At 35.2% G+C, this 7914-nt stretch overlaps 1 non-coding gene across 1 annotated transcript; it reads left to right on the top strand.

Moving 5' to 3' along the window:
- The first annotated feature begins 3379 nt into the window (after window positions 1-3379).
- On the top strand, window positions 3380-3452 carry Trnam-cau. The gene has a single exon. It is a non-coding gene; the product is annotated as a tRNA-Met (tRNA).
- The last annotated feature ends 4462 nt before the right edge of the window (window positions 3453-7914 follow it).

Genomic DNA, 7914 nt, shown 5'->3' with positions numbered 1-7914 from the left:
ATTCATTATTGAAACATGTAATTCACCCAACAAAAATAGTAGCTTACAAAAATTATACGTGACAAGTACTATTAATAGTAAATATTTTCGAAATGAGAGCCATCAACACTGGCGCAATAATCCAAATGTTTCCTGAAATCGTGGAATACACGTTCTAATGTTTCCTGTGGAATCCTGTAAACAGTCTTTTTAATATTGTTTATCAAATTTTCGATTGTTTTTGGCTTGCTTGCGTAACAAGAATCTTTTATGTAACCCCACAGGAAATAATCACATGGATTCAAATCTGGTGAATAGGGTGGCCAATCTATTCCCCCTCCACAAAATTTTGGAGATCCCAAACCAAGAACTCGACCGCGATAAACTGTGTTAAGGATGTTCGACACCCTTTTAGTCAAAATTGACGTTGTTTCCATTTTTCTGGCAAATTATCGATGGGAGTGACGTGAAAAAATATAACGATTTTGTGGTTTGTCATTCTTTAATAGCTCACGAAGTTGCGTAGTGGTGCGATAATTTTCATGCGTTTTTTCTACAGTTTTGTGATTCTTTTTAAAAGTTTAGAGAAAACGCAGGAAAATGTTCGCACCACCTTAAAATTTCGTCAGTCATTAAATAATGACAAAACGCAAAAACGTTATATTTTTTCACGTCAATTCCATCATAAGTTTGCCAGAAAAATTAAAAAAACGTGAATTTTGGCAGAAAGGGTGTAGAACATCCTTAAGAATTTCAAAAACTTTGTGAGTACGGTGGGGAGCTGCTCCATCCTGCATAAAATGAAACCCATTGACAAGCCCCCTTTTTCTCACATGAGGGAAGAATTTTCTTTCTAACATTCTTTTGAACTCATTCCCGGTAACGGTAGATTCGAAAAAATGTAGATAGACACCCTTCATGGAGAGAGCATCCGAAACAGTGACTTTCTGTGGATGAGCAATTTCGTAACCAAAAAATTAGGTTTTTCAGATCCCCAAAATCTCAAATTATTTCTGTTCACGTAGTTGTCTAGCCGAAAGTGTGCCTCGTCAGAAAAAACAATTGCTGTTTCATGCAGCTCGCCATTTTCGAACATTTGTGTCATTCTTTCATAAAATTCCTTTCGTCTGACAATCGCCTCCTCTGTCAAACGCTGACACATCAATATTTTATATGGATGAAGTTTCAAAAAACATGGAGGATGCGATGCAACGTTGATTTGGTCAATTTTAAATCTTGAGCGGCTCTCCGAATGGACGAGTTGGGATTTGCCTTGAAATACTATTCAACTTTATCGACCTTCTCTGTTGCAGCAGAGAATGAGGGACCTGGAAGAGTAGCTCTACGATCATCCAAAGTGCCGTATTCCTCGAAATTTTCAATTATTCTAGAAAAAGAATATTATCATGACTAGAAACCAACGGGATTTCTACGAAAATCTGTAATGTGTTTTGTTGTGTCACATAATCAATATGAAAAAAAAAATTATTCTAACCTTCTCAAAGTGGTTTCGCTAGCAACTCGTTTGGATCCAAATTTAGTACAAAACCCCTAAAAGCTTCACAGTATTTTTTCCCTCTCGAATATAAGCACTCGATGAGATATCTTTTTTCTTGAATTGTCAAATTACTCATTACTGCTAACAAACTAAGGCTCCTGTCATAGTTAGAATAAAACTGACTGACCCCTAGTAAACGTAACACAAACGTAGAGAGTCAAGGTTATTTTGGATGAGTCGGCAGATGAATTTAGTTTTTACACATTCCTATGGGGCACCCTGTATGTACAGCATGCCGGATCTAGCCTCCACCGAATTCGGCGCGAGTCTCGTTTTTCGTTAGGCATGCCGAATAGGGTATACCTCATTTGGCTCTCATAAGGCCCAGATAAGGCATACCCCATCTGGCCAGCCGAACCCAACTTAGACAAATCGGAAGAGTATTCTTCTCATCATAGACCCCCCTCCCTTCAATTTGTTTTAGGGTCAGTCGGCCATTAGGATTGCACATTCCTCCCATGTGACCAAGATAATTGCCTTACTTTTGTTTTGCTAATCCACCCTCAGTATCCGTCTATACTCATCATTATATTCTTCATTGACCTCACTTGATCCTCGAGATTCTATTTTTCAACCCTTCAGCTTGACCCTTATGATCGTTTGACCCTCGGATAGGGTGATCTCGTCACTTGTGTTCCTTCTTAGGACTAGTGGACACTGATAAAATCCTAGCCGATTGCCGAATGTCTACCGAACGTCTGCCGAAGGTAGGAGGGGAAGGGGGGGTGAATTTATAATTGGTAATATCACATCAAACTATTTAAATGTCGAAAAACATGATGAAAATATGTATGTGCAGGTGACCGTGGTTTATATAGATAGTACGAAATTCAAAATGCAGGAATAGCGCGGTAGGCTAGTTGGCTAAGGCGTAGGATTAGTAATCTGTAGGTCACGGGTTCGAAACCAGTCATGGGTGGAATATTTTAGGTTAAAAAATCGGTTTCTCAGCGATAAATACGTTAGGGAGTCAAGAGTGATAAACAATAGATGATCAATTTTGATAGCATATAATTATTTTCTTCTTTTTACATTATTAAGAATGATCGTGGATAGTCGAATCATCCATATGTACATCTATATAAAATTATTGAACCGGTGTCATTTAAAAATTTTCGGAACAATTTTGAGAGTGGCGATTGAATGAGCAATAATTGATGATAAATTACCAATAAAATTAATAATAATTTTAATTGGCCCCTACGACTCCGCTTGGATACGGCAAGCATGATCCGGCCCGAACGTGACACTCGCGCAGAGATCGGCGAAAATTGGAAATTCGTCTAGTAAAATATTGATCGATGATATTATTTTAAATATATCCATTCTCTGATCAATGCGTAATGAGGATCAGAAATTTTATCACTAGTTTTTTGATGAATAATTCGATTTGAGAAAATTCATATTCTTCAGTCAATGAGGAATATCAATGGGCATTTTTCTAATTTTTTTAGTAATCGATAATGGTAGAGTGACACTTTCTCATTATTTTTTCAATGAGTAATTCGCATTTGGATTTTCTCAATATTTTATCAATGAGTAATTCGGATTCGAATTTTCTCATTATTTTATTAATATAAGTAATTCGAGTTTGAATTCCTTCGTTACTACAAGCGCTCTTCATGCAAATTTCAATTACATTGAGAATACTCAAGTATCTTCGAAATTTTGCCACAGATCACAATCTTAATTCAGTCATTCTAGATCATGAAATCTGCATATTAAATTGCGTGAGAACAATTTGAAAACATATTCACTGTCGATTATCAAGCCTCGTGGACTCTATCATGTCTAACGAATGAAATTAATGAAAAATACGAGAAAAATCAATTATTTCTGTGGTTCCCGGTAGCTTAGTCGGTAAGAGTGCCCGGCGCATATCTGGGAGACCCGGGTTCGATTCCCGGCTGGGTGAAGCGGGAATTTTTTCTCTCTAAATTCTAATTCTCTTAGAATTTTTTGATAAATTCGTTAAAATTCGTTAGATTCGTTAAAAAATTAAGTTAAATTCGATGATGTTAACGCAGTGGAAAGAAAAAAATTGATTGAATAATGAAAGAATCCCTATATTTTCACTTGATAGTAAACATTAGATGTTAAAAAGTGTTCGGATTATCAACATTAATCTTTCTTTAGTAAATTATGAGTTCAGGGTTTTCTTCATCATTTGGCAAGTAAATCATTGTGAGAATACGAAAAATTCACATAAAAGTAGAAGATAAGTATCTTACTTTACTTTATCCATGTGAAATTATCCTTTGAAATGTTACCGACATAATCATAGTTCGAGGTATTACGTAAATATTCATACATAGAATAGTGCAAGATTCACAAAAAATGCACTAGTCCCCATGATTGTACAAAAATAATGGTAATATACAATATAGTGAAATAAATATTGAATTTTTCATTTAATTTATACTTTTTATTCCGAATAGTTCTTTGGCTTCTACATTGAAGGAAAGAATGGCAAACTCTCTACCTTACAGAGTGTTCCATTCAATATTAAAGCAAAAGTGCAACTACATTATCGTTATTGATGATCAAGGATAAGGAAGATGAAGTACGGATGAAGTAGTCATTAGATGAGTAACGAAGAGAGTAAATTTTGAATCAATATAGATAGCAGCCTAATGAAAATCATATTAAATCCTGAGCTCCACGTATGAAAAAATTTGATAGAATAATCTTGCCAATTTACTGGCACATTCCATTGAATTTCTACTGTCAATTCTGTCAAATTTCTATGGACTTTCTGTTGAGTAGGATTCAATTGTTCTCGGAATTCATTCTACTGACATATTTCTAATAGAATTCCCTAGGCTCAAATTTGCTAGGTTTTTTAATTGACAAAAACCAACCAACAGTCCCGTCAAAGTGTTAGAAAGCTACTCCCCAGATTATCTGCCGTTACTCCGTCTAGTAACATGTAATAATACGGTGAACGGAAACTTTTTCAACATGATTGTTGCTGTTGAAAAGTCCCGTTAAAGTGTTGGAAAGCTACTCCCCAGATTATCCGCCGTTACTCTGTCTAGTAACATATAATAATACGTTGAACGGAAACTTTTTCAACATGATTATTGCTGTTGAAAAGTCCCATTAAAGTATTAGAAAGCACTCCCCAGATTATCCGCCGTTACTCCGTCTAGTAACATGTAATAATACGTTGAACGGAAACTTCTTCAACATGATTGTTGCTGTTGAAAAGTCCCGTTAAAGTGTTAGAAAGCTACTCCCCAGATTATCAGCCGTTACTCCGTCTAGTAACATGTAATAATACGTTGAACGGAAACTTCTTCAACATGATTGTTGCTGTTGAAAAGTCCCGTTAAAGTGTTAGAAAGCTACTCCCCAGATTATCAGCCGTTACTCCGTCTAGTAACATGTAATAATACGTTGAACGGAAACTTTTTCAACATGATTGTTGCTGTTGAAAAGTCCCTTTAAACTGTAAGAGAGCTACTCCCCAGATTATCCGCCGTTACTCCGTCTAGTAACATGTAATAATAAGTTGAACGGAAACTTTTTCAACAGGATTGTTGCTGTTGAACAGTCCCTTTAAAGTGTTAGAGAGCTACTCCCCAGATTATCCGCCATTACTCCGTATAGTAACATGTAATAATAAGTTGAACGGAAACTTTTTCAACATGATTGTTGCTGTTGAAATATCCTTGAATATACATTAGTTAATCATTAACAAACACCCATTTGAGGTGAATGAATCGATCCCAGATCTCAATTGAATCCATTTGCTAACAATAATCAATCGATTTCATTAATATGCCATGCTGTGTTGCTATACTTGAGAAAACTTCAAGTTTATTATAGCTTGGAAGGTATATTTCCTGAAATTTTCCTCCATTTTAAATCTTGAATAAGATTTTCTTTCAATCATGAAACAAAAATGGGTAAGATATTTGTTTTCATCAATTGAATGAATAAATTCATAATAAAAATGACGATAAATGACAGCTCTTCTTTAAAAAAAAGGCGAATGAGAAATTGTTATTCATGTGATGGTAAAAAATTATTCAAATTGTTGCTCGAATTTAAATATAATAACAACGAATGACAACTCCTTGATCAATCAATGAGTACATAACAATTACGAATAGTACGTATACGGCGCCCTCCTTCTCGCGCCATAAAATTGCAAACATTGGAAGAAATATGAAAATTGTTGAGCTTGCTTGGCCTTAAATATACATATAACCAATAAGTTTTCAGCCATATCGGTATTTCTATTGACAATATGAAAATCGAAATTTCACCGCCCCTCAGCCCCTCTCCCCCAATTTTTCAAGGAAAAAGCGCTATTTTTTGGGGGGGGGGTGGGGGAATAAATTGTCGATGTACACTCTTCTCCCCTATTTTTTGTTCTTTGAATTTTTCAGCGATATCTAGAAAATTAACAAAGATAACGCTTTTTGATTGAGAATTGGGGGGAGGGAGGGTACATCAAAAATTTAAAAATCAAGATGTCATACCCCTCCTCCTGTTCTCAACAAGAAAGCGTTATCTCCCTTCATGTAATGCCCATTTCCCTTCCCTCATTATAAATCAAACAAGTAATGGAAATTTTCCTACCTTGTATTATTCATTAGATTAGTTGTGATTTTATCACTCTCCATTACTCATTAAATAAATAATGAAAATATCCCCACTCTTCATGGGTCATTGAATAAGTATTGAAAATTTTCTCACTTTTCAGGACTCATTGAATAACCAATGAAAATTTCCCCACCTCTCATTATTTATTCATTAAAAAAGTAATGAAGAAATTTCAGTTGATCATTATTGAATACTTATTGAGAAAATATTGTGTCCATTAGAATTAGTGATTGAAAAATGAAACTATTGCAAACATTCATCATTCTTCGATAAACAAGTGATGGAGAATGAATTTTTCTTCATTACTCATTACGAAAGCAATATAAATATGGTATTCATTATTTGAAGCGATTAAAGTAATGAAGCATTATCAATTTAATATTGATATTTTCCCGATCCCTGCACTCGCGTAACGCGCCTCATCTGGGCCGGACTCGGTTGACCATACCAGCGCCAAACGTCAGGCTCAGCATGCCGCATCAGGGCCGAAGGGTTTGCCGAGTCAAATTTCTAGTCGGGAACTTGTAAACTTGACGTTAAGAACTGGTATAAAAAATGTAGGATTTGTTTCTCTAAAATAGGTCCTCATTTCAAAACTAAAGGTGAACTTCAAATTTACAACGTATGGTTCCCATTCGAAAGAATTGCAGTCCACATCTTAGGTCCGTTTCCTAAATCTTCTTCCGGAAATCGCTGCATTCTTGTGATTACCGATTATTTCTCACGATAGCCTGAAACTATCCCTATTCCAGACCATCAAACGCGAACCGTAACCAAAGCTTTAATTCGCGAAGTAATCTCTCGATTCGGTGTTCCCCTCGAAATTCATTCGGATCAAGGCCGAAATTTCGAATCATCCTTATTCAAAGAAATTATGGATCCATAAAACTAGAACAGTGCCTCTTCATCCTCAATCTAATGGTTTGGTGGAACGACTCAATAGGACTTTAGTTAATTATTTAGCCAAGCATGTCAATTTTAATCAAAAAGATTGGGACAAATGGATCCCATTCTTCCTATTGGCTTATCGTTTTTCCAAGCATGATACAACTCAATTTTCACCTGCAATGTTAATGATGGGTTGCAAACTGAGGAACCCATTAGATTTGGTTCGAGGAATCCCACCTCAAAATGATTATAACAACCTATCTGATTACGTAATCGAATTGAGAGAAAAATTAGATTCAATTCATAACGAAACTCGGAATCATTGTCAATTTAAAAGTGATCAGATGAAATCTAGATTTGATTTGAAAACCCCTATGTTATCCTTTATTCCTGGACAAAAAGTATAGTTTTTCAATCCTAAAAGAACAAAAGGGAAATGCCCTAAACTTCAAAGGGACTAGGAAGGTCCATTTGTTGTTAAAGATGAATTAAATGAAGTAGTTTATCGGATTCTAAAATCTTCTCATTCTAAACGAAAAGTTCATATAAACCGACTTGCCCCATTCTATGAGTAATCATTTGATACAGGTATTTGCATCATTTTTAATAATCCTGATTTTAATTTTTGATTTTTGAATTTTTGATTATAGTTGATGGCCACAACTAATTTCGGAAGATTCTTTCATTTTAATTATCAATCCCGGGAAGATTAGAAACGACAATGTATTGCCATGGAATACTTGTCAACAATTGATAACTGATGCACATACATGAATCGATTATTACTTATTATTATGAAACCTCTTTCAAATCTTTTTGAACAATTGAAATCTGCCGATCACAACTGTTCCTCTTCCAGTTTGAATCCTGTTTTT

The sequence above is a fragment of the Diachasma alloeum genome, unplaced genomic scaffold (assembly GCF_001412515.2).
Source record: "Diachasma alloeum isolate Michigan unplaced genomic scaffold, Dall2.0 Dall_scaffold_01849, whole genome shotgun sequence".
Classification (NCBI taxonomy): Eukaryota; Metazoa; Arthropoda; class Insecta; order Hymenoptera; family Braconidae; genus Diachasma; species Diachasma alloeum.
The sequence above is the reverse complement of the archived record's forward strand: the minus strand, read 5'-3'. Positions and strand labels throughout refer to the sequence as shown.